This window comes from Bufo bufo, chromosome 1 (genome assembly GCF_905171765.1).
Source record: "Bufo bufo chromosome 1, aBufBuf1.1, whole genome shotgun sequence".
NCBI classification, from domain to species: Eukaryota; Metazoa; Chordata; class Amphibia; order Anura; family Bufonidae; genus Bufo; species Bufo bufo.
The window spans coordinates 13,064,220-13,092,151 of NC_053389.1; the positions used below are offsets into that span (position 1 = coordinate 13,064,220).

The following is a 27,932-nucleotide window of genomic DNA, read 5'->3' on the forward strand; positions in this document are numbered from 1 at the left end:
TGTTACAATTGTGTCGATGTCCCAATATTTATGGATCTGACTGTAAGTAATTACGCAAGATGATACAGGATACACCATACATATAGTTGGGTGTACAAAAGGAGGTGGTAATGGCACTCTGGGAAATTGCACTTTTTTTTACACTTATACACCCCAAAAAAGGCTTTAGTACAATTTAACTGCACCACAGAACGGCAAATAAGATGACATTTATTTACACTAATATGCCCCAAAGGAAACCGTAGAACAATTGAAATGTACCGCAGAATGGTTAATATGACATACGTATATTTCCTATAAATACACCCTGCAACACTTGCACCCCAATAACAAACAAGGTTTGCTGGAATCACAAAAGTATCATCTAGTGCAAACCTAAAAGCAGCAGTATAATAGCAATTTGGATCCCCAATTAGTGCAGCAAGGTGTAATAGAATCGCTCCTATTACCCAGGCTGTACACTCTATTATTGCACCCTGTTCTCCTTTAATAGTGTAGATGATGCCCCCTATGCTTTCCCTACACCTTGAATAATCTTTCACTGAACTTGTAAATAGTTTTTTTCATCACAATAAAGTCTTTCCTAGCACTGTCCCTAGCGCCTGCTGACGTCTCTCCCTGCACTACGTAAACTGGAAAATGGCTAAATCCAAGATGGCTGAGGCTATTTATAGGGCTGTGACATCATAGGGGATGGCTGGCTGCTGATTGGCTGCATGCATGGCTTTGTGGGTGATCCCTTGTTCCCAGAGTTCTTTGCTCCATGTGCTAACATGTGCAGCAGCCATTTTAGGAAAAAATGTGCATCATTACCACGAAGCGCGAGGAAATTTGGATTTGGTGCGAATCTAATTTTATCTGAAATTCAGATCGAATTCCACTTTGTCAACTTTGATTCGCTCATCTGTAATAATAACGATAACAATAATGTTTCTACTTTAATGGGGAAATTTTTGTGTTAATTTTACTAAAACATAAACATTGTAAAACTTTATACATTTCCTGATTCAATGATTCACTATCTAAGCTGAGATCTCAAGCCGGTGCTGTATGAAGTCTGTGCATTATGTCACCCGTAAGCACCTTTGTCTACTTCCAGGTTGGACCCTAGGTCCTCTATCTGTGGTGCGTGTATGCAGCAAGCCCAGGAGAGGATAGGATAGGAGTGGTACTGACAAAAATTGAGGTTGTAGTTGGTTCTCACTCTGGCTCCCATGTTTCATGCAGTGATAGGAAGGGCGCACCTTCCCACCGATCTTACATGGATGCAGTGGGTATTAACCGTCAAAGATGTTTCATTGCACTGCACTTCTCTAGCTGATTTTCTGTTTTTCTTTAGTTGATCGAGATGTAGTTCCCAAGTTATGATACTTTTTCTTAATATGCAAATTAGGCTTTTGTGCAATGAGTGTGTCCACTCCTTTCTATGGCCAACCCCTCCTTGGCTGATTTGATGGACAGGGCCAGACAGTAGCAAAGCAGTAAGGGAGGAGATGACCACAGAAAAGAGCAGAACTTGGGTGCAACAAGATTAATGGTGGATCAATGGTAATGCTCTCATTGCACCAAAATACTAATTTACATATTAAGAAAACGTATCATAACTTGGGAACAAAAAAACAACAACCTTTTAATCAGGTGAACCACAGCTATGCGTCTATGCAAACAGTTGGATAGGGAGGTCACAGGTGACAGATTTCCTTTAAGCATCCAGGAATAACGATGTACCACTTCTTTTTTTCTTTATGCAATGGGACAGGGCAAACTCCAACATTAGACTATACTCTGAACCATTTTTACAGATTGTGTTAAACTATAGTTTGTCCTCTGCAGGATATAGGTCCTCTTGTTTATAAACTATGCCTGGTAGCCTGAGACTTATTTATCCCAGACATCTAAGGTCCTAATTAGACAAATTCTCCACAGAACTTCTACTCGCACCTCCTGGTATACCTCTGGCATGTTCGTTAGTATATTCTTGTTCGTTTTCTCTGCTTGTTTGCAGCTTTGCTTGTCTCTAGCTGATTTAGTCCAGAGCAGGGTTCAGAAATTACTGCTCTTCTTATTGTCTCACTTTATACAGAGTATAGACTCCAGGGGCGAAAGACGTTTAACAAATGGAGTCTGTTTGCCACCATACATATCACCACTGCAAATAGGCTCATATGATTGCAATTAGTTTAACCTCTTGCGGACACAGGGCGTACAGGTGCGCCCTGATGTCCGAGTCCTTAAGGACACAAGGACCTGTGTATTTCCGATCACCGCCGCACTGCGGGCGGTGATCAGAACAGAGTGTCTGCTGGGATCATTCAGCAGGCACTCTGTCACAATGCTGAGGGGGGTCCTGTGACCCCCCCTGTATCGGCAAACGCTGCAAACCGCAGGTCAATTCAGACCTGCGGTTTGTGGCATTTCCGGGTGGTTCTGGCGGCGACTGCAGTGGCCATCGGGTCCCCGTGCTGCTCTAATGGGGACCCGATGGCATGTAAGGCAGCCCGATGCCTTCCTTAGGCATCGGGGCTGCTTTACGGTGAAAAGTCTGTGAGATCCAGCCCCCTGGATGTCACAGGCAGGAAGCTGTATGAGTAATACACACTGTATTACTCATACAGCCAATGCATTCCAATACAGAATTAGGTATCGCCGCGTCCGTATTGACATGCTCTATAAACATATCACATGTAGAACCAAAAAAGAAAAGCCTCACTAAAATACTGTAAGGTAGGGCAGATGGAAAACCAACCGTATAAACCTAAAAGTGTTGCTATACAAACAACCAAAGAATGCCCAATGTATTCAAAAATATATATTTTATTACATCATAAATGGATCATGATTATACACATATGAAAAAGTTGGAACACATGTCAGTCGTATATATATTTTCTATGTAGTGGAGTGTTTCACAGAAAAGTGGTATACGGTCCTGACCACTAAAATAATATCTGTTCATCACTCCACCACATAGCCATTAGACGAGTATCGCTATATTGGATCCTCAATAATACACAAATAGCAGCAACAATAAATAAGTATCTATCTAAAGTGCTGCAATAAACAAGTCCCCATACATCAGGCCATCTAATATAGGCTAAAGCTAAAACTCGCCTGTAGATATCTGATGGAAGATTATAACATACCGTGTGTCATGATGGAGGGCAGGAACAGCAGGCACAAGGACAGGCTAAAAACACCCCGACGCGCGTTTTGCCTCAGCTTCGTCAGGAGGTTAGTAAAGTGTGGCCATAAGCCCCTCTATATACCCCCCATGTAGCCTCAGGACATAGACTCATTAGATGTAACAGCTAATGCTTACCTATCGAGCGCTCCTGCTTGATGATGCACGCCGAGTACATCGCGGGGACGCCGCATTCATCAGGAGGAGGGGTGGAACGCAAGCCATGCGTTCCAGCCCGCCTCCCAAGGAAACGTAGCGGTGTCACCACGTGACCCGGCGCACAACGCATCACAGCGCAGCGCTGCATCAGTCAGTTGAATGTAAGTTAGATCCGGCTATAGCAGTATCCAAACCTCATTATAGGACCATATAATTCACATTGAAATGAGGTCTACATGGGGTTATCGGCAAAATAGGGCATAAATGGAGAGCTGAATACATCTGACCGCATACAAATATAAAAAGAGAAGGGAAATAGAAACCCGTCATGATAATTAAAGGATTGGATGTACATATACGCCAATGCACATAAGATTCAAAAAAATAAATAAATGATTTACCATAGCTGCGACACCAAGTATGTCATAATCTATCCAAAATCAACAATGTTCAGATGCTCTATTCTCAATATATATTTTAGTTAGATTTCACATAGTGCTCCAACCGCAAAGTGCATTATCAGAAGAATATATATATTATCACAAAAAGTACCATACAAAATTACATGGTCATAAATTACAAAAATCATTTTTTACCATATCATACATGATTATATAGCCATAAGTTACAAAAAAAGTTTTTTTACCATAATACATGTGCAGAATAAGGACTATATTGTGTAGCTAAATATTCTACATGATTAAAATATACACTGCAATATTCTACATGATTACAGGAATAATGATCATATCACAAACGTCTCATAACAATATACTTCCAATGCATACAAAAAATTGGTGAAAAAATAAAGTTTTCCCCCCCCCAAAAAAAGTTTCAAGTAAAGAAAAAACAACTAAATTTTCCCCAAATAAAGTTAAAAAAAATTATTAGGTATCGCCGAGTCCGTATTGACCAGCTCTATAAACATATCACATGACCTAACCCCTCAGATGAACACCTTAAAAAATAAAAACTGTGCTAAATAAACAATTTTTTTGTCACCTTACATCACTAAAAGTACAACAGCAAGTGATCAAAAAGGCGTATGCCCACTAAAATAGTAGCATTCTAATCGTCAGCTCATCCCGCAAAAAATGAGCCCATATCTAAGACAATCGCCCAAAAAAAAAAAAAACTATGGCTCAGAATATGGAGACACTAAAACATCATTTTTTTGGTTTTAAAAAAGCTGTTATTGTGTAAAACTTAAGTAAATTAAAAAAAGTATACATATTAGGTATCACCGCATCCATAATAACCTGCTCTATAAAAATATCACATGACCTAACCTTTCAGGAGAACACCGTAAAAAATAAAAACGTAAAAAAAGCCATTTTTTAACACCTTACATCCCAAAAAGTGTAATAGCAAGTGATCAAAAAGTCATATGCACCCCAAAATAGTGCCAATAAAACCATCATCTCACCCGCAAAAAATGAGACCCTACCTAAGATAATCGCCCAAAAACTGAAAAAACTATGGCTTTCAGAATGTGGAGACACTAAAGAATCATAAATAAAAATAAATGCTTTGTTATGTAAAACTGAAACAAACAACCAAAAAAAGTAGTTATATTTGGTATTGTTGCATCTGTGACAACCTGCTCTATAAAAATACTACACAATCTAACCATTCAGATGAATGTTGTAAATAACAAAAAATAAAAACAGTGCCAAAACAGCTATTTCTTGTTGCCTTGCCTCACAAACAGTGTAATATAGAGCAACCAAAAATCATATGTACCCTAAACTAGTACCAACAAAAATGCCACCCTATCCCATAGTTTCTAAAATGGGGTCAATTTTTGGGAGTTTCTACTCTTAGGGGTGCATCAGGGGGACTTCAAATGGGACATGGTGTCAAAAAACCAGTCCAGCTAAATCTGCCTTCCAAAAACCATATGGAATTCCTTTCCTTCTGTGCCCTGCTGTGTGCCCGTACAGCAGTTTACAACCACATATGGGGTGTTTCTGTAAACTAAAGAATCAGAGCCATAAATATTGAGTTTTGTTTGGCTGTTAACCCTTGCTTTGTAACTGGAAAACAAAATATTAAAATGGAAAATCTGCCAAAAAAGGGAAATTTTGAAATGTTATCTCTACATCATGTATCCAGGGGCCATCCTTTCAACTGAATGAAACTATAAGGCCTCCGCTGCCATTGAAGTCACCCCTGCCGCACCCCAAGCAAACATACCATTTAAGACTAGAGACATAGTGTATAGTTGACATGTTCTCTTTTTCTATTCTCCTTTTCTCCTCCACAGTGGAGTGACATGGGTGATGGCATATGAGGAGGATAGGAGTGAAGGAGTCATCACAAATACTTCGGCATCTGGAGTTCCAGTCTGGTACAAAGGAAGTCACCAGGATCAGAAGCACACTAGTCTTTAGACAAAGTAAGTGTTGTCTATGTGTCTAAACTTGGCTTCAGTTGGTGTCATGTTGGCTGTGGGGTGGATAAAATGGGAGGAAGGTAAGTGAAAGCTCCAGGTGTCACTGCATCCCTCTCCCTATGATTGCCATATTTTTTAAGCACCTGTTCTACTTTAATCCAACTTAAAAGTGGGTGAGACAAAATACAAAATTAGAAAATTACAATTTGAATTTAATTAACATTGCAGGGTGGTCGTAGCCATGGAAACGAGCAGTGTATAATGTGATGGAAAAATGAATCCAGCCAGCAAAGGAGGCTATATGAACAATAACAATACATAAGTAAGTGTTTTGTATTAATTTTCTCTACATGATAACTGCTATCTGCTGAAGTAACACGACACAATTAAGGCTTCCTACAGAGATGTAACCCTAGCCATAACATTGCAATGACTCTGAAGTTCGTAGTTGCCCATCTCCTCCCATATGGGGTTCAATTCACTGCGTGGACTGGGAGGGAGAGGATGTCCTGTACGGATTTGAATGCGACTGCTGGTAAATATCCTACTGATCCTTCTCCATAGATTATTTTACGACTTTATTAAATGGTTACTAGAATGTATTTAAAAAATATACAGTAATTTTTTTCCCCACAAAGTGGTTTCATTTTGTATCAATGTTGAAAGCAATCCAAAACACATATAGGCATTGCTGCAAAATGGTACCGATGAAAACTATGTTGCTCTTAAAATTCACATATAGCTACAGAAAAATTAAAACTTTATTACTAGGGATAAGCGAATCGACTTCGAATGAAACATCCAAAGTTGATTCGCATAAAACTTTGTTCTAATACTGTACGGAGCAGGAGCTCCGTACAGTATTAGCAAGTATTGGGTCCGATGAGCCGAAGTTATTGCTTTGCGAACTCTCGCGAGACTTCGAGCAATAACTTAATAAATTAATTTGTACTGTAAAATTAGATTGTACTGTAAAAAAACATTTCCCGAACTTGGGTTTGGTTCCAAGGTAGCACTTGAAACCGAACCCGAGTTCGGGAAATGTTTTTTTACAGTACAAATTAATTTATTAAGTTGTTGTGCGAAGTCTCGCGAGACTTCGCAAAGCAATAACTTCGGCTCATTGGAGCCAATACATTCTAATACTGTACAGAGCTCCTGCTCCGTAAAGTATTAGAACAAAGTTTTATGCGAATCGACTTCGGATGTTTCATCCGAAGTCGATTCGCTCATCCCTAGTTGCAACATAAAAAAATTTTTTTTAGTTTTTCATGACAGACGTATTATTGTGCAAAAGTAGAAAAACCTAAAGAAAAACTACACAGACTTGTATTTGGTATGGCCGCAATGGACAGGCCCCTAGTATACAAGGAATACATTAGATATGTATCATTTATAATGTAAAATCAATGGCAGAATCTGTTTTTTTCTATTTCCCTAAAATGAGTTAAAAAAGCTTATTCAATGAGTTATATACGGTACATAAACCAAAATGGAACCACTGAGAAATACAACTCATCCCGCAACAAGCAAGCCATCATACAGCAACATCGATGGAAAAAAAAAAAGTTATGGCTCTCTGAATGCGGTGACACAAAGCTGAAAAATTCCTGAGGGCATTGATGCCAAAATATCCTTGCTCTTTAAATGTTTTGCATTACAATTAGAGATAAGCGAATTGAATCCCACGAATTGGAATTAGATCCGAATTTCAGGATAAATTTGTTTAGTGTCATGCCCCACTCTGACGATGTGCGGAGGTCGGCCAGGATTGCAGCACGAGTCTAGTATTTGTTTTGATGCTGTGCTGGATCCGCCTCGCATCAGGTGCACTGGGTGGAGTCATTATTTTAAATAGTCTCCAGCTAAGTGCTCTGAGCGGATTATACTGTTCATTATGGTCTGGGATGTTTGGAGGGAAGGTTGGCTGTTTGTTCCTGCTCTCAGCAGATAAGTGTCTTTTCGTTTGGTTGTTTATGTCATCTATCCCATCCAGGTTCTGTGCGAGCTGGCTGCTCCTTTCTCCCCACTTCACCATCTCAGGGAGTTCAGGGTTCTGTCAGTACAGGCTGGAGGACACAGCAAATCTACCTTCAAGGTTTGTCTGTGGGCTGAGCATTGCAGGGAAAGAGGTCAGGGATAAACTAGGAGGTGACCCTTCCCCTGTCTCTCGTCCAGAGCCTGGTTGGTGTGTTATCTGTTAAACTGTGCACGTCCGTCGTGACATTTAGACTAGAAGCCGAATTTCCTCGTGTTTCGTGTCAGCGAATCGATTTAACCTGAAATAGTATAAAAAACTAAAAAATTCCATTTGCTCGCAACAGGCCGCCAGCCTCCTTCTTGCTTGAAGATCTCGGCTGAAATCCCGTGCAGGCCAGCGTGATGACGTAATCTCACACCGCACGGGATTTCGGCCAAGATCTTCAAGCAAGATGGTGGCGGCCGGCCCGTCGCGAGGAAATGGAGGCGGCAAGTTTGATTTTATTTTTTTGTATTCTTAATTTTACACTCAGATGCCGCGATCTTGTATGAACATGGCATCTGAGGGGTACAATTACGGGGGCGGCGCTATCGCAGCTCCCTGTCATTGCACCCGCTACTTACAAATAAAATGCGCTTTGTGGCGAAGCAGCCGAATCGAATTTTCAAGAAATTTGCTAATCTCTAATTACATTCTTTCTAACACATTTTCTTTTCTTTCAGATTTCTAGGTTATATTATAACTGGACCTACAATGATGATGAAGGGGACCATTTTTAACTCCTTGATTAATGACAGCAATAAGGTCACAACTATCATAAATGATAATGACACCTTGGAACAGGACACTATTGACTACCAGTTAGTGGTCTCCTCAGTGGTTTGTTTACTGGGGACCACAGGAAATGGTCTGGTCATCTGGTTCTGCCTCTTCAGGATGGAGACGACCGTCAATGTAGTCTGGTTCCTCAACCTAGCTATAGTTAATTTTACTTTTGCACTGTATCTTTCTTTGATCTTTATAAACAGAGCACTTGATGGTCACTGGCCATTGAGAAATTACATGTCTGAGATCACCTGGTTTGTTTTTTATCTCAGTATGGCCATCACTGTCCTCCAGCTCACTGTAATCACTGTAGACCGTTGTATCTGTGTCACATTTCCAAGATGGTGTCGGAAACACCGGACAATGATATTTGCTCTGATTGTAGTCTTGATCATTTGGGTTATTTCTATTTCTTCACATTTAATTACTTACAGTTATGGAGATAGATTGTATCACACTACTTCTTGCCTAGCTATTACAAGGATTTTCTTTTTCTTCCTTCTTCCATTCATTATTGTCATCATGTCCTTCACAGTCCTTGTCTTGTATATCAAACATATAGGCATCATCAAATCTTCAAAACCTCTTCAGGTCATTGTAGCCATGGTAATTGCTTACTTCATTTGTTGGTTCCCTTATCATTTGTTTGTCCTTCTTGAAACACTTCTAAGTAGAAACATAAGGAATTACTATATCTTTGTAACTGGACTGAAAATAAGTGCACATCTGATGCTTTTTAATTGTTGTATTAATCCCATTCTCTACATCTTCATTGGTCGGGACACCAAACAAAAATTATGTGGCTCTTTCCAGACAATATTTAAGAAGGTCTTCAGAGAAGACATGAGCCAGATGAATTTCAATAAACATGAACCATGTAACTCCTCAAGGCTTGTGCCAAAATCAACTAATACAAGAGTTTAGTGACTATAGAATAGAGATGGTTAGACAAAATACCTCTGGTCCTTCTGATATATTAAGGCACACTGATGTCATAGATTGGGGTATCCACAGAGATTGGCTATGTAAGAGCAATTCTCATTGTGGCTGACTTATTAGATGACCAGCCTTTCCAATACATGCATTAAATATTACATTTCTTTTTTACAGTAGTTGCTGCTGCAGGGGAAATCAGTATGATTAGTTGAACCAGACCCCCAAAGATCAGCTAACTTCCAGGGATTCTTTATTCTTTCAAATAAGGGGTTAAATTTCTTAGGCAGCTCATTTCATAACACTGTGAAATCTCTGCAAAAGCCCATCTCTTTGATACAACCACCATCCATCTGGGTTTTTCTGGAGGGATTTTTGATTCTCCTGTCTTCTGTACTTTTTGCATTGACCACTTATTTCAGAGTCTCACCACATTTTGGCCAGCGTTTAAAGGGGCTGAACCAAAGGAGTTTCATTGTTGTTTTGCTGTAATTAATAATTATTACTTGCCACTTGTTGTTTGACTATGAATTCTTAGAATCAGGAATAAAATAGGCTTCACAAAGTTTAGGTGCATAAAAAGTTTGCTGAACTGTAATAAAATAAATAAATAAACCTACATGGAATCTGGCTGACACCGATGTAATACAAACAGAGGCGGTAAGCATAATCTTACCCTAAAAAAAAATATTTAAAAAGCCTGGATGTTAGATTAACAAGAGATTCTTTTGTAAAGCTCTTTTTGCTTCTGATCATCCTAAATGTATAGTCTCTAGTAGGATCTTGATCTTGACTTTGGAATCCTGCCCTTGTCAACCTCGTCTTTTCATTAAAGGTCATGACATCAGCAGTTGATGCCCATCCCATTAAAGGGGTGTCTGACTTTCTTTTGTTGACATTGCAGCAGTGAGCAGTTATAATTATAGCTTCTCCATTCCATTCACTTGAATAGGAAGGAGCAGTAGTAGTAGTTACACTCTGTCCCATTTAAGTGAATGAAACGCCGGAGCTGTAATCACATTGCAGCAGTTAATTCAGCATGAGTGCTGCATTCTCTTCATACAGGTGAGCGGCTGGGGTGCTAGGATTCTGACCCCTGCTGATCTGATATTGATGACCTATCCTGAGGAGAGGTATTAATATAGGAAACCAGACAACCCCATTAAAGGGTTCTCCAACACCCCCAAGTATCAAAGTCAATTTTCCATTTATTGGTGCTCTGTACACCGGACTGCACAGAGTTTAATACCAGGACATAAATGCGAACTTTCCTAGTTTTCAGCTGCTCTTACTAAACACCCAGAGGGGAATCTATCATGAGTGTAAAATCTGAAGTCGGTGTTGCTTGAGTTGACATATATCATATGTCTCATGTTTGATAAATTTGTCTTATCCTTAAATCTAAGACTTTTGTCTAGAAAAACATCTCCAGTTTCCTATTCCACCCTCGTGGAGTGAGAATGCGACTTTTTTGCGACTTATTAAAGAAAGCCAAAATGATAAATCTGGAGTGAAGCTCATTAATAAAAATGATCAAATCGAAGTTGACGAAGTAGAATTCAATTCAAATTTCAGGAAAAATTTGATTTGCACCGAAGCCGAATTTCCTCACGCTTTGTGGTAACGAATCACATTTTTTCCTAAAATGGCTGCTGCACGTGTGAGGACATGGAGAAAGAAACTCAGGAAAGCCGGGATCACCCATAATGCCATGCATGCAGCCAATCAGCAGCCAGCCAGTCCTGTAATGTCACAGCACTATAAATAGCGGCAGCCATCTTAGATTCTGCCATTTACAAGTGTCATTAGTGCAGGGAGAGACGTCAGCAGGCACTAGAGACAGTGCTAGGAAAGACTTAATTGTGCTGAAAAAGCGATTTACAAGTACAGGGCAAGATTATTCAAGGTGTAGGGAAAGGATAAGGAGGAATCATTCCACATCATTTACTTAGAACAGGGTTCAGTCGGGGAGGTTACAGTCTGGGGAATAGGAACAATCCTATTACACCTTGCTGCACTGACTGGGGATCCACATTGCCATTATACGGCTCTGTAATTCCAGCAAACCGTTTCTTATTAGGGTGCAAGTTCTGTGTGATACAGCCATTAACAGGGTGTATTAAAAGGAAATATTTCTATGTCTTATTTGCCCTTGTGCAGTGCAGTTATATGTTCTAAAACATTTTTTGGCTTGTATTAGTGGGGAAAAAAGGGCTTATTAGCCGTTGTGTAGTGAAGTGAGAAAATTACAGCCCTTTTTGTTGTGTATTAGTGGCAAAAGTAAAATATATTTGGCGGTCAGTGATGCAGTTATATCTTCTAAAGCCTTTTGTGTTGTGTATTAGCGAAAAAAAAAAATATACTGTATATTTGCCGGTCAGCAGTGCAGTTTTATGTTTTCAAGCCATTTTTGTCGTGTATTAGTGGCAAAGCAAAAAAATATTTGCAGTTCAGCGGTGCAGTTATACAGTCAGGTCCATAAATATTGGGACATCGACACAATTCTAACATTTTTGGCTCTATACACGACCACAATGGATTTGAAATGAAACGAACAAGATGTGCTTTACCTGCAGACTGTCAGCTGTAATTTGAGGGGATTTACATCCAGATCAGGTGAACGGTGCAGGAATTACAGCAGTTTGCATATGTGCCTCCCACTTGTTAAGGGACCAAAAGTAATGGGACAGAATAATAATCATAAATCAAACTTTCGCTTTTTAATACTTGGTTGCAAATCCTTTGCAGTCAATTACATCCTGAAGTTTGGAACGCATAGACATCACCAGACGCTGGGTTTCATCCCTGGTGATGCTCTGCCAGGCCTCTACTGCAACTGTCTTCAGTTCCTGCTTGTTATTGGGGCATTTTCCCTTCAGTTTTGTCTTCAGCAAGTGAAATGCATGCTCAATCGGATTCAGATCAGGTGATTGACTTGGCCATTGCATAACATTCCACTTCTTTTCCTTAAAAAACTCTTAGGTTGCTTTTGCAGTATGCTTTAGTCATTGTCCATCTGCACTGTGAAGCGCCATCCAATGAGTTCTGAAGCATTTGGCTGAATATCGGCAGATAAAATTGCCAGAAACACTTCAGAATTAACCCTGCTGCTTTTGTCAGCAGTCACATCATCAATAAATACAAGAGAACCAGTTCCATTGGCAGCCATACATGCCCACGCCATGACACTACCACCACCATGCTTCACTGATGAGGTGGTATGCTTAGGATCATGAGCAGTTCCTTTCCTTCTCCATACACTTCTCTTCCCATCACTCTGTAAAGTTAATCTTGGTCTCATCTGTCCATAGGATGTTGTTCCAGAACTGTGAAGCTTTTTTAGATGTCATTTGGCAAACTCTAATCTGGCCTTCCTGTTTTTGAGGCTCACCAATGGTTTACATCTTGTGGTGAACCCTCTGTATTTACTCTGGTGAAGTCTTCTCTTGATTGTTGACTTTGACACACATACACCTATCTCCTGGAGAGTGTTTTTGATCTGGCCAACTCTTGTGAAGGGTGTTTTCTTCACCAGGGAAATAATTCTTTGGTCATTCACCACAGTTGTTTTTCGTGGTCTTCCGGGTATTTTGGTGTTGCTGAGCTCACCGGTGCATTCCTTCTTTTTTTAAGAATGTTCCAAACAGTTGTTTTGGCCACGCCTAATGTTTTTTCTATCTCTCTGATGGGTTTGTTTTGTTTTTTCAGCCTAATGATGGCTTGCTTCACTGATAGTGACAGCTCTTTGGATCTCATCTTGAGAGTTGACAGCAACAGATTCCAAATGCAAATAGCAGACTGGAAATGACCTCTGAAACTTTATTTGCTCATTGTAATTGGGGTTAATGAGGTAATAACACACACCTGGCCATGGAACAGCTGAGAAGCCAATTGTCCCATTACTTTTGGTCCCTTAAAAAGTGGGAGGCACATATGCAAACTGTTGTAATTCCTACAGCGTTCACCTGATTTGGATGTAAATACCCTAAAATTAAAGCTGACAGTCTGCAGTTAAAGCCCATATTGTTCGTTTCATTTTAAATCCATTGTGGTGGTGTATAGAGCCAAAAATATTAGAATTGTGTTGATGTCCCAATATTTATGGACCTGACTATGTTCTAAAGCCATTTTTGTCGTGTATTAGTGGCAAAACTAAAATATATTTGTTGTTCAGCTTGTGTAATTATATGCTCTAAAGCCTTTTGTGGCATGTACTGTATTAGTGGAAATAGAAAAAATATCTTTGCCGGTCAGCGGTGCAGTTATATGTTTTCAAGCCATTTTTGCCGTGTATTAGTGGCAAAATCAAAAATATCTTTGCCGTTCAGCAGTGCTGTTATGTTTTAAAGCCTTTTGTGACATGTATTAGCGGAAAAAGAAAAAATATCTTTGCCGGTCAGCGGTGCAGTTATATGTTTTCAAGCCATTTTTGCCGTGTATTAGTGGCAAAATCAAAAATATCTTTGCCGTTCAGCAGTGCTGTTATGTTTTAAAGCCTTTTGTGACATGTATTAGCGGAAAAAGAAAAAATATCTTTGCCGGTCAGCGGTGCAGTTATATGTTTTCAAGCCATTTTTGCCATGTATTAGTGGCAAAACAAAAATATATTTGCTGCTCAGCTGCACAGTTATGTTTTAAAGACTTTTGTGGCATGCATTAGCGGAAAAGAAAAAAATATATATTTGCCATTCAGCAGTGCAGTTATATGTTTGGCGTGTATTTTTTTTGCATGCATTAGTGGCACAAAGAAAGTATTTGCCGTTGTGTGGTAAAATGAAAAAATTACACGCCTTTTAGGAATGTATTAGTAGAAAAAAAGGGCTTATTAGCCGTTGTGTGGTAATTGGTAAAGTGTCATCTAGCGGTCGTGTCTTGACCGGCAAACCAGTGGTTTTTAAATTGTTGATCATTCAATGGTTGATCGGTCATCCACTTCCTCATCCAGCGCCGACGTGTGGAGCTGTAACTACGGTTAGGGTCAATACATGTCCTTTACAAACCACTGGGTGACTTTCTCTGCGACAACTCAGAATCGGAACCATGGTGACTGACAACGGGAAAACATGGTGTCAGTGCTGCGTCAAGGAGGGCTGAGCCATGCGCCCTGCATGGCACACATGTTCAATCTGGTTGTCATGTGGTTCCTAAAGTCTTCCACTCATCTGCAAGACATCCTAAAAATGGCAAGGAAACTTTGCATGCACTTAAGCCACTCGTACACCACAAAGCACACCCTCCTTGAGCTGCAGCGGCAGAACGGCATTCTCCAACATAGGCTGATATGCGATGTTTGGAATTCCACCCCCCATATGTTAGACCGACTGTACGAACAGAGAAAGGCCATAAACATAAAAGACCTAGACAGGATAACTTCTGGCTCTCCACCTTGTTGGACCCTTGCTACCGGTCCAAAATGGGCGCCTTTTTTACACCTGCTGAGAGGGAGGACACACTGAAGTACTATAGAGACATTCTATGTAGTAAGTTGGCAGCTGCCTATCTGCGCCATCGTCCATTCTCTCGCAGGGCTGACCGGGGGGGGCCCTATGCGCTCACATCCCACAGCCATGGCTGCTGGGGAGGGGTGGGGTGGCAGGAGCAGTACCAGCTCCATCAGCAACAGCCTGAGTCTAGAGTCGCTGATGAGCAGCTCTCTTCACCCGCCTAGTGAAGAAACTACTCACTAGCAGCAGCATCTAGACCTGGAGCAGAACCTGAACCAACTCGTGGTGGCATACTTGGAGTGCACCCTGCCAGCTGTTATTGAAGATCCACTGGACTACTGGGCAGCCAAACTGGATTTGTGGCCACAACTGGCCGACTTTGCCCTGGAAAAGCTGTCCTGCCCGGCCAGTAGTGTGGTATCAGAGTAGGTGTTTAGTGCGGCAGGGGCTATAGTTACCCCAAGAAGAACTTGCATGTCCACCCAAAATGTGGAAAGACTGACCTTTGTCAAGATAAATAAGGCATGGATCAGTCAGGATTTCCACCCATCAATGCCTGATGCATCAGACTAGATCATGGTGCCATACAAACACTTTGACAAAAGAGACCGGTTTCTTCTGGCTACATGACTCAGCTACCATTCTGATGCTGCCACCCACCTGATGCCACACATCTGATGCCAAGTGCTCCTTCTGTCACCCACCATCTTCAGAGGGTACTGGTATTGCCACCCACCTCTACACTATGTCACCTTGCCACTCTGTGTCCTGCTGCTGCCACCTCTATCCTATGTCACCTTGCCACTCTGTGGCGTCCTCATGCTGCTGCCACCTCCACCCTATGTAACTTTGCCACTCTGCGGCCTCCTCATGCTGCTGCCACCTCCAGACTCTGTCATTGTGCCACTCTGCGGCCTCCTCATGCTGCTGCCACCTCCACACTCTGCAATAGTGTCACTCTGTGGCCTCCTAATGCTGCCGCCACCTCCAGACTCTGTCATTGTGCCACTCTGCGTCCTCCTCATGCTGTAGCCACCTCCAGACTCTGTGATTGTGCCACTCTGCAGCCTCCTCGTGCTGCTCCCACCTCCAGACTCTGTAATTGTGCCACTCTGTGGTCTGCCCATGCTGCTGCCACCTCCACACTATGTCACCTTGCCACTCTGTGGCCTCTTCATGCTGCTGCAACATCCAGACTCTGTCATTGTGCCATTCTGTGGCCTCCTCATGCTGCTGCCACCTCCAGACTCCGTCATTGTGCCACTCTGTGGTCTGCTCATGCTGCTGCCACCTCCACACTCTGCAATTGTGCCACTCTGCGGCCACCTAATGCTGCTGCCACCTCCAGACTCTGTCATTGTGCCACTCTGTGGCCTCCTCATGCTGCAGCCACCTCCAGACTCTGTCATTGTGCCACTCTGTGGTCTGCTCATGCTGCTGCCACCTCCACACTATGTCACCTTGCCACTCTGTGGCCTCCTGATGCTGCTGCCACCTCCACACTGTCATTGTGCCACTCTGTGGCCTCCTTATGCAGCTTCTGTAACGCCCCAGAGTGCCGTTACCACCTGTGCACCTCACTACTACCTCCGATGGTTAACCTCATGTCATCATCTGTATTTATTGCAGGACCGTCACACTGTGCATATCTATTTTATTGCAAATGTTTGTGTTAAAGTGTCATGTGCCTGGTTCACCAGCAGATGGCGGCAACAATGGCAGTGCTAGTTCACCTAAAATGGAACCCCTTTTTCCATTCTTGCCCTCTTGAGAGAGAGAGGAGATTAGTTATGAGTGAGTTCCACCCTACCCCTCCTGGGGAGAGGTTGGGTGTCCAGCTCATCCCCGGCTCGGGAATAAAGCAGGCCTTGTCCTGTCTTGACAGGCTCTGCCTGTGAGGTCTAAATGGTTGCATGTCCCCTGCTGAAAAAACACACACTTTTAAAAGGTATATGGAGGGCCTGAACCTGTGGGCTCCGTACCTATATCCTCTAAGAGTGTTGTTATATTATTCAGGAGGACTTGCTCTTTCCCACATATCTATCGCACATGGGCTGCGAGTGTTTAGCCCGTGTAATTGCGCTTGGGTATCTATAGGTGTCGCCTATTGCCAGGTTATTGGCCCGTCATGCCGCAATGCTGATTATTATGTTTTAGGCTCAACCTATATGGTATGTCCTCACTGCCTATTTACGGACTACTTGTCATAATTGTACTCTGGCCCTCAGGGGGATACGGCGTCTGCAGATCGCCTTTCCCTATTCATTCTCAGCCCTACCATTAATTAAAATTGTTAAAGACACAGCTCCCCCAACATGTTTCACCGCATCAGCGGCGTCTTCAGGGGAATGGAGCTACTATCAACACGAGCGTCTGCTAATTCCACCTCTTTATACCAATAGGGTGGATCACACTTGAAAATCACCTATCGCATAGCAGCCTCGTGTTGACTGATGTCTATTGTGGCCAATCACATATTACTTCCGAGTAGGACGGGGTGTCATCTGCGCATGTGTCCGGTGTTTGAACATTCTCTCCCACTGCTATAAATTGTATGCGCGTGCGTGACAACATACACTGATTTTCAACATATATTCCACGCATGCGTCCGAACTTTAACATTTTCTCCCATTACTATGACTTTATGCGCATGCGTGGCGACATAGACTGATTTCCATAGTATATTCCACGCATGCGTCCGGTGTTTGAAATTTCTATCTTACTGTGGGTTATGCGCATGCGTAGCAACATAGACATATTGTCAGCTAGAGTTCCAGCTCATATTTACCTAGGGGAGGCAATCTTGACAAAAAACTATTGCAGAATGAAGCCAGATGGATTCAACGACTCAACACAATGAGTCCAGTGGGCCTGAATGAGGGCTTCACATATGCAGCATTTATATGATACCCAAATTTGGGAATAAATTAAATAAATAAATAAATGGTAGAAAGGTCATATGACCGATATGGTAAATATACCCTCTACACATCTCTCTCTTTAGATATAAAGAAAGAATGTTAAAGTTCGGACGCATGCGTGGAATATGTGTTGAAAATCAGTGTATGTTGTCACGCACGCGCATACAATTTATAGCAGTGGGAGAGAATGTTCAAACACCGGACACATGCGCAGATGACACCCCGTCCTACTCGGAAGTAATATGTGATTGGCCACAATAGACATCAGTCAACACGAGGCTGCTATGCGATAGGTGATTTTCAAGTGTGATCCACCCTATTGGTATAAAGAGGTGGAATTAGCAGACGCTCGTGTTGATAGTAGCTCCATTCCCCTGAAGACGCCGCTGATGCGGTGAAACATGTTGGGGGAGCTGTGTCTTTAACAATTTTAATTAATGGTAGGGCTGAGAATGAATAGGGAAAGGCGATCTGCAGACGCCGTATCCCCCTGAGGGCCAGAGTACAATTATGACAAGTAGTCCGTAAATAGGCAGTGAGGACATACCATATAGGTTGAGCCTAAAACATAATAATCAGCATTGCGGCATGACGGGCCAATAACCTGGCAATAGGCGACACCTATAGATACCCAAGCGCAATTACACGGGCTAAACACTCGCAGCCCATGTGCGATAGATATGTGGGAAAGAGCAAGTCCTCCTGAATAATATAACAACACTCTTAGAGGATATAGGTACGGAGCCCACAGGTTCAGGCCCTCCATATACCTTTTAAAAGTGTGTGTTTTTTCTGTGTTGGAATAAAGTTTATTAAAAGGCAAATAAAAGTTATTTTTTAATAATAGGACCAGAAACGGGAATTATAGTCAGTAGGCTATTGGAACAAATTGATTTAACTTCCTGGGTTAGTGGATCATTTGGTAAAATAAATGTCCCCTGCTGGGCTTGCATTGCCTAGAACCAAGCTAAGAGAGCTTGAAGTCAGGAAGAAGCATTCCCTGGATGAGGACAGATAAAGACAAAGCCAAAGATAAAGATAAAGAAGGAGTCAGACTACAGAAAGCTAAGTTACAGCAGGAAAGGAAAAGTTTCCAATTTAATTAAGCTAGCATAGCAGAGCTGAGAGAGTTCAGATGTAGCAGAGCTGAGATTTTCTGCCTGCCAAAAGTTAAGCCAAAGTCTGCTGAGGACCAAGATAAAGTCAGAAGATTGTCTCTGATACAAGTTTATTCAAGTAAAGCTGTTGGTCAACATTATACAAAGCCTGGACTCAATTATTCCTTCATCATCCAAGTTAATCACCCCTTCTGCACTTCAACGGATGGCAACATCTGGGACCCAAGGATTTCCAGGTAGGAGCACCATGACACATGCTTATAACATCTACAGGGACATTGTAGGTCACTCTTTAACCACTCTGGCAATCCTACATCTGGGTACCAACACCACTATACTTAAAGGGGACTCCATGTCCTTGTTGCTTTAATGCAACTGGCGTCACGACAACTTGCTCTATCAGAGGGACATATATCGTAAAAACCTCTTAAAGTGTAAGGGAAACCCAGACGCTGGCAACTGCCCGCTGCATCCCATTTGGCGTTACAAACAAAAACTCTTATAGCGTCTTAAAGGGACTCCTGGTAGTAACTCGTATGTTGCACTTCCACCTCACCACTATGTCATAGGGCCACTCTGTGGACTTCTCATGCTGTTCCCACCCTCCCCACTTCATGACTGGTCCACTATTTTGCCTTTCGGCCTGGCTGGCATCTTCATTTATTTGACCCTTCTTCTAATCTGTCAGAAGGAAGGAAAAATGAGTAGGATAATGGATCCTGTCTGTGTAGCAGCTGTAAGGCCTGTATGGTCCCATCAGAATTGGCTTGTGATTGGGTAACCAAAAGCAGGAGTGGGTACAAAACACAGAAGACATGCAAATATTCCATTCACGTGTCATCTCTGTTTTGGATCTACTCCTGTTTTTTTTGGCATTAACAATATGAATGAGGGGCAAAGGCAATATTCGAATTTGCGATATTTCGCAAATATTTGGGCGAATATTCGTCATAAATTATCGAATTCTCGATTATTTTCTTGATTGCAAAAATCGGCAATGAAATAGGCGTATATTGCGTGGGCAATACAGGCGTAGGTCACTTTTGCTACATTTTTCAAGCTGCTAGAAGTTTCCTGAGACCGGAGAAAATGGTTGGCACGGCAGAACATTACAATGGATTTATATGCAGATAGAGTGCTCCAATATATTTGCGATTGCGCAAATCGCCAATTAATGATGCGCATATTTTTGCGCAATACATGCATCTTCGCATTTTAGCCTGTCTGACTACATATTACTGATTGGTGCAATAAGTATTGTTGTGAACTTGTGACATCACAGCGCTATGTCTGTATGTATGTCTGTAGCATGTATGTATGGACAACAGAACACTATATCACGATCTTAGGGTACTTTCACACTAGCGTTTTTCTTTTCCGGCATAGAGTTCCGTCCTAGGGGCTCTATATCGAAAAAGAACCGATCAGTTTTATCCTAATGCATTCTGAATGGAGAGAAATCCGTTCAGGATGCATCAGGATGTCTTCAGTTCAGTCTTTTTGACTGATCAGGGCGGAGATAATACTGTATTAGTGACGAATCTGGCATTCAAAATACCGCAATGCCGGATGCTGGAAAAATGGGGAAAAAATATCAAACGGATCCGTTTCTCCGGATGACATACGGAGAGACGGATCCGTTCTTGCAATGCATTTGTAAGACGGATCCGCATCCGGATCCCGTCTACAAATGCTTTTCGTTTGCATGCAGATTGCTGGATCCGGCAGGCAGTTCCGACAACCGGATCACTCTGCCGCAAGTGTGAAAGTACCCTAACCTACACTGACTACCTCCCACTAACTATCTGTATTATATATATAAGCTAACTAACTAACTAATGTAATGACACAGTAAAGCACAGAGCACAGCAATGTCACTGCTGTCTCTCTCAGAACTGCAAAATAAATCAGAAAATTGCTGCTGGGGAGGTTCTTAAATAGTAAGGGGTCGGCAACTTTCCTATTGGTTGCTAGGGATGTTGCTAAGCACAGACAAAGATATTGCTGCCTTCTCATTGGCCCACAAGCAAGAAGGGAGGTTACTGATGAAAAAAAATCTAGAAAATTTGCGAATACGAATATATAGCATTATATTCTAATTCTTCGCAAATTCTCGAAGTGGCGATATTCGCAATTAAAATTCACAATTAAAATTTGCGATTTGAATATTTGCTTCCAATACTAATTAGCAATACTAATGGATTACTGACCAAATGCTGACCAAGTGAAGGCAGATGCTCAACAGACAGGATCTGTTTTTTGGGGGTTATTGTTCTGATGGATCAGAGGAAAGGCAAAATAATCAGTGACGTCCACACAAACTTACTGCTGACCCCTCTCCACTCTCGGGGGGCTCTACTTGTATAAACGTTTAATAGAACAGGTTCTGTAGACATCTATGTGGAATCAGCTGAAGATGGTGTAAAAGGAGTGCGCTTCTTCTTGGCGCTAACATCGACCTATAAGTTTCACACTTGAGTTATTTGGTCAGTTTTGGCCCAGTGACTGCCCAAATAAGTGACGTGTGCAGTGATTCTAAGAGCGACGCCTGTCATCTACAGTACATGTCATATGGACCCACAGTATTATTTCACTACCACAGCAGACTCCCTATGTGTGCTACTGCAAGGCACAGTGTTCTACACCGCTATACAGGCACAGTGTTCTACACCGCTATACAGGCACAGTGTTCTACACCACTATACAGGCACAGTGTTCTACACCGCTATACAGGCACAGTGTTCTACACCTCTACACAGGCACAGTGTTCTACACCACTATACAGGCACAGTGTTCTACACCGCTATACAGGCACAGTGTTCTACACCGCTATACAGGCACAGTGTTCTACACCGCTATACAGGCACAGTGTTCTACACCACTATACAGGCACAGTGTTCTACACCACTATACAGGCACAGTGTTCTACACCACTATACAGGCACAGTGTTCTACACCACTATACAGGCACAGTGTTCTACACCACTATACAGGCACAGTGTTCTACACCGCTATACAGGCACAGTGTTCTACACCGCTATACAGGCACAGTGTTCTACACCGCTATACAGGCACAGTGTTCTACACCGCTATACAGGCACAGTGTTCTACACCCCTATACAGGCACAGTGTTCTACACCACTATACAGGCACAGTGTTCTACACCACTATACAGGCACAGTGTTCTACACCCCTATACAGGCACAGTGTTCTACACCGCTATACAGGCACAGTGTTCTACACCCCTATACAGGCACAGTGTTCTACACCCCTATACAGGCACAGTGTTCTACACCCCTATACAGGCACAGTGTTCTACACCGCTATACAGGCACAGTGTTCTACACCACTATACAGGCACAGTGTTCTACACCACTATACAGGCACAGTGTTCTACACCACTATACAGGCACAGTGTTCTACACCGCTATACAGGCACAGTGTTCTACACCCCTATACAGGCACAGTGTTCTACACCACTATACAGGCACAGTGTTCTACTCCACTATACAGGCACAGTGTTCTACACCACTATACAGGCACAGTGTTCTACACCACTATACAGGCACAGTGTTCTACACCACTATACAGGCACAGCGTTCTACACCCCTATACAGGCACAGCGCTCTACACCACTATACAGGCACAGTGTTCTACACCCCTATACAGGCACAGCGCTCTACACCACTATACAGGCACAGTGTTCTACACCACTATACAGGCACAGTGTTCTACACCACTATACAGGCACAGTGTTCTACACCCCTATATAGGCACAGCACTCTACACCACTATACAGGCACAGGTTCTACACCACTATACAGGCACAGTGTTCTACTCCACTATACAGGCACAGTGTTCTACACCACTATACAGGCACAGTGTTCTACACCACTATACAGGCACAGTGTTCTACACCACTATACAGGCACAGTGTTCTACACCCCTATACAGGCACAGCGCTCTACACCACTATACAGGCACAGTGTTCTACACCCCTATACAGGCACAGTGTTCTACACCACTATACAGGCACAGCGTTCTACATCCCTATACAGGCACAGCGCTCTACACCACTATACAGGCACAGCGTTCTACATCCCTATACAGGCACAGCACTCTACACCACTATACAGGCACAGTGTTCTACACCACTACAGGGAGTGCAGAATTATTAGGCAAGTTGTATTTTTGAGGATTAATTTTATTATTGAACAACAACCATGTACTCAATGAACCCAAAAAACTCATTAATATCAAAGCTGAATATTTTTGGAAGTAGTTTTTAGTTTGTTTTTAGTTTTAGCTATTTTAGGGGGATATCTGTGTGTGCAGGTGACTATTACTGTGCACAATTATTAGGCAACTTAACAAAAAACAAATATATACCCATTTCAATTATTTATTTTTACCAGTGAAACCAATATAACATCTCAACATTCACAAATATACATTTCTGACATTCAAAAACAAAACAAAAACAAATCAGTGACCAATATAGTCACCTTTCTTTGCAAGGACACTCAAAAGCCTGCCATCCATGGATTCTGTCAGTGTTTTGATCTGTTCACCATCAACATTGCGTGCAGCAGCAACCACAGCCTCCCAGACACTGTTCAGAGAGGTGTACTGTTTTCCCTCCTTGTAAATCTCACATTTGATGATGGACCACAGGTTCTCAATGGGGTTCAGATCAGGTGAACAAGGGGGCCATGTCATTAGATTTTCTTCTTTTATACCCTTTCTTGCCAGCCACGCTGTGGAGTACTTGGACGCGTGTGATGGAGCATTGTCCTGCATGAAAATCATGTTTTTCTTGAAGGATGCAGACTTCTTCCTGTACCACTGCTTGAAGAAGGTGTCTTCCAGAAACTGGCAGTAGGACTGGGAGTTGAGCTTGACTCCATCCTCAACCCGAAAAGGCCCCACAAGCTCATCTTTGATGATACCAGCCCAAACCAGTACTCCACCTCCACCTTGCTGGCGTCTGAGTCGGACTGGAGCTCTCTGCCCTTTACCAATCCAGCCACGGGCCCATCCATCTGGCCTATCAAGACTCACTCTCATTTCATCAGTCCATAAAACCTTAGAAAAATCAGTCTTGAGATATTTCTTGGCCCAGTCTTGACGTTTCAGCTTGTGTGTCTTGTTCAGTGGTGGTCGTCTTTCAGCCTTTCTCACCTTGGCCATGTCTCTGAGTATTGCACACCTTGTGCTTTTGGGCACTCCAGTGATGTTGCAGCTCTGAAATATGGCCAAACTGGTGGCAAGTGGCATCTTGGCAGCTGCACGCTTGACTTTTCTCAGTTCATGGGCAGTTATTTTGCGCCTTGGTTTTTCCACACGCTTCTTGCGACCCTGTTGACTATTTTGAATGAAACGCTTGATTGTTCGATGATCACGCTTCAGAAGCTTTGCAATTTTAAGAGTGCTGCATCCCTCTGCAAGATATGTCACTATTTTTGACTTTTCTGAGCCTGTCAAGTCCTTCTTTTGACCCATTTTGCCAAAGGAAAGGAAGTTGCCTAATAATTATGCACACCTGATATAGGGTGTTGATGTCATTAGACCACACCCTTTCTCATTACAGAGATGCACATCACCTAATATGCTTAATTGGTAGTAGGCTTTCGAGCCTATACAGCTTGGAGTGAGACAACATGCATAAAGAGGATGAAGTGGTCAAAATACTCATTTGCCTAATAATTCTGTACACAGTGTATACAGGCACAGTGTTCTACACCACTATACAGGCACAGTGCTCTACACCGCTATACAGGCACAGTGTTCTACACCGCTATACAGGCACAGTGTTCTACACCACTATACAGGCACAGTGTTCTACACCACTATACAGGCACAGTGTTCTACACCACTATACAGGCACAGTGTTCTACTCCACTATACAGGCACAGTGTTCTACACCACTATACAGGCACAGTGTTCTACACCACTATACAGGCACAGTGTTCTACACCACTATACAGGCACAGTGTTCTACACCCCTATACAGGCACAGCGCTCTACACCACTATACAGGCACAGTGTTCTACACCCCTATACAGGCACAGTGTTCTACACCACTATACAGGCACAGCGTTCTACATCCCTATACAGGCACAGCGCTCTACACCACTATACAGGCACAGCGTTCTACATCCCTATACAGGCACAGCGCTCTACACCACTATACAGGCACAGTGTTCTACACCACTATACAGGCACAGTGTTCTACACCACTATACAGGCACAGTGCTCTACACCGCTATACAGGCACAGTGCTCTACACCGCTATACAGGCACAGTGTTCTACACCACTATACAGGCACAGTGTTCTACACCACTATACAGGCACAGTGTTCTACACCGCTATACAGGCACAGTGTTCTACACCGCTATACAGGCACAGTGTTCTACACCACTATACAGGCACAGTGTTCTACACCGCTATACAGGCACAGTGTTCTACACCGCTGTACAGGCACATTGTTCTACACCGCTATACAGGCACAGTGTTCTACACCACTATACAGGCACAGTGTTCTACACCACTATACAGGCACAGTGTTCTACACCACTATACAGGCACAGTGTTCTACACCACCATACAGGCACAGTGTTCTACACCACTATACAGGCACAGTGTTCTACACCCCTATACAGGCACAGTGTTCTACACCACTATACAGGCACAGTGTTCTACACCACTATACAGGCACAGTGTTCTACACCGCTATACATTCACAGTGTTCTACACCGCTATACAGGCACAGTGTTCTACACCACTATACAGGCACAGTGTTCTACACCTCTAAACAGGCACAGTGTTCTACACCGCTATACAGGCACAGTGTTCTACACCGCTATACAGGCACAGTGTTCTACACCGCTATACAGGCACAGTGTTCTACACCACTATACAGGCACAGTGTTCTACACCGCTATACAGGCACAGTGTTCTACACCGCTATACAGGCACAGTGTTCTACACCACTATACAGGCACAGTGTTCTACACCGCTATACAGGCACAGTGTTCTACACCACTATACAGGCACAGTGTTCTACACCAGTATACAGGCACAGTGTTCTACACCGCTATACAGGCACAATGTTCTACACCGCTATACAGGCACAGTGTTCTACACCACTATACAGGCACAGTGTTCTACACCCCTATACAGGCACAGTGTTCTACACCCCTATACAGGCACAGTGTTCTACACCTCTATACAGGCTCTCTGCAGCCAGGAAATAGACATTTTTAATGTGATTCACCGCAAATAAATATGGATCAAACCAAATTTTTTTGAAAAAATTTGGCAAACCGGCGAATCGAATATATAAAAAATTCGCTCATCTCTAGTTTCAACATATCCAAGGATGAACACAATGCACTAAATGAATGAATAGAATGAATAAATAAATGTTGCGAAAAAGACCCAACTGTTCGGCTAGTGATGCATTTATGAGGGAAGCAGATAATATCGGTAGCAGATTGCTTGCGAGAAATTATGCTCTATATAGGAGGCCAAAAAATGGGTTCTCTCTTTAGACAGAAAGAAAATAATATTTCCCCAAAAAAAGGGAAGCCAGCAACTTTTGTGACAGGTTACAGTAAGGAATACATGGAGATTTGTAATATCATACAGCGACATCTCCATGTATTAAACTTTGACCTGGAGTGGAAAGGGATAGTCAATGAGGGGGTTAAATGTGTGGCCCGCAGAGCCACAACCATAGCACAAAAAATCAGCCCCAGTCTTTTCCAGGAACGATCAGCAACTTCACCTATAAAGGGAGCTACAAATGTGGTAGTAACAGATGTATCTGCTGTAAATACATGTCAGTGTGTCACAATGTGACATCTACTGTGAATGGCAAGAATTACACCATAAAACAATATCTGAACTAACACAGATTATGCCATTTATTGAATCACCTGCAGATATTGTCTTCTACAACATGTAGGTTGCACTACAAAACAAATAAAAAGCAGAAAATGCAAACATTTATCAGATACAACCATATTATGAAACTCCCAATGTATCTCTGGCCACTTTGCCACTTTGCACAAAGGAGATACAAGAGAATTTTCTGTTCAGGGAGGAGATCACAAACGAAAACTCCGAAGCCTTGAGGCATATTGGATGTTTGAATTAGGAAGTTGCTTTCCCACAGGTCTGAACAGAAAACACGATCTGGTTTTACAATATTGTTAAAAGAACTATTTTTATAGTTTTTCAGTACTTTATACATGTTGTCTTTTCTTTTTGAAGCATTGGGTGTTGGATGTTGGTGTCTGATTAGTTCTCCTCCTCTTTTGAGCATGTGATGACGAAGTTTTGATTACCTGGTGCACCACATGCTTAAAGAGAGGTGAACATTCACTTTTCTGTATGTCATGAGTAAGGACCGAGATTGTGGAGTCCGAAACGCGTAGACATCTTGGATCTTGCATGCGATTCGTGTTTGGATAACAGTTTTTTTTTTTTATTAATAAAGCTGCAAGTTTTTATGGGAAGCTGGACCACAAGTTTTTTCTTTGGATTACGTTTGTACACAGTCAAGTCCGGACTGAGCCCGTGCTTCCGTGAAAGCAACAAGGTGAGAGCTGTTTTATATATATTTGGAATACATTTTTTATTATTACAATATATCATCTAATGCCTTAACTTCTGAATCTTTGTGTAAGAATTTTGCATCGGTTGTATGGACCTCATTCATTTTTAGACAGAGAAAAACATCTATCACTGAAAATGTAAAACAATATTAACTTTGAAAAATTTGGATTTGAAATTTGATGTAGCAATTATAGGCATAGTTGAAGACTGAGAGAAGAAGGCTGCGCTCACCTGGATCCAAACTGAGAGCACAGGCGGTGCAAGGAACAAAGCACTGATCCAATAGAAAAAAGTTTACAAAGCCCAGAATACAGAAATATAAAATCCAGCTTTTATTGTTCCAAGACGTAAA

At 42.3% G+C, this 27,932-nt stretch overlaps 1 long non-coding RNA gene across 1 annotated transcript; it reads left to right on the top strand.

The window, feature by feature from the left end:
- On the top strand, positions 1–27,932 carry LOC120991677. Its single transcript, XR_005776760.1, has 3 exons — positions 1–12; positions 3,220–3,223; positions 27,787–27,932. It is a non-coding gene; the product is annotated as an uncharacterized LOC120991677 (long non-coding RNA).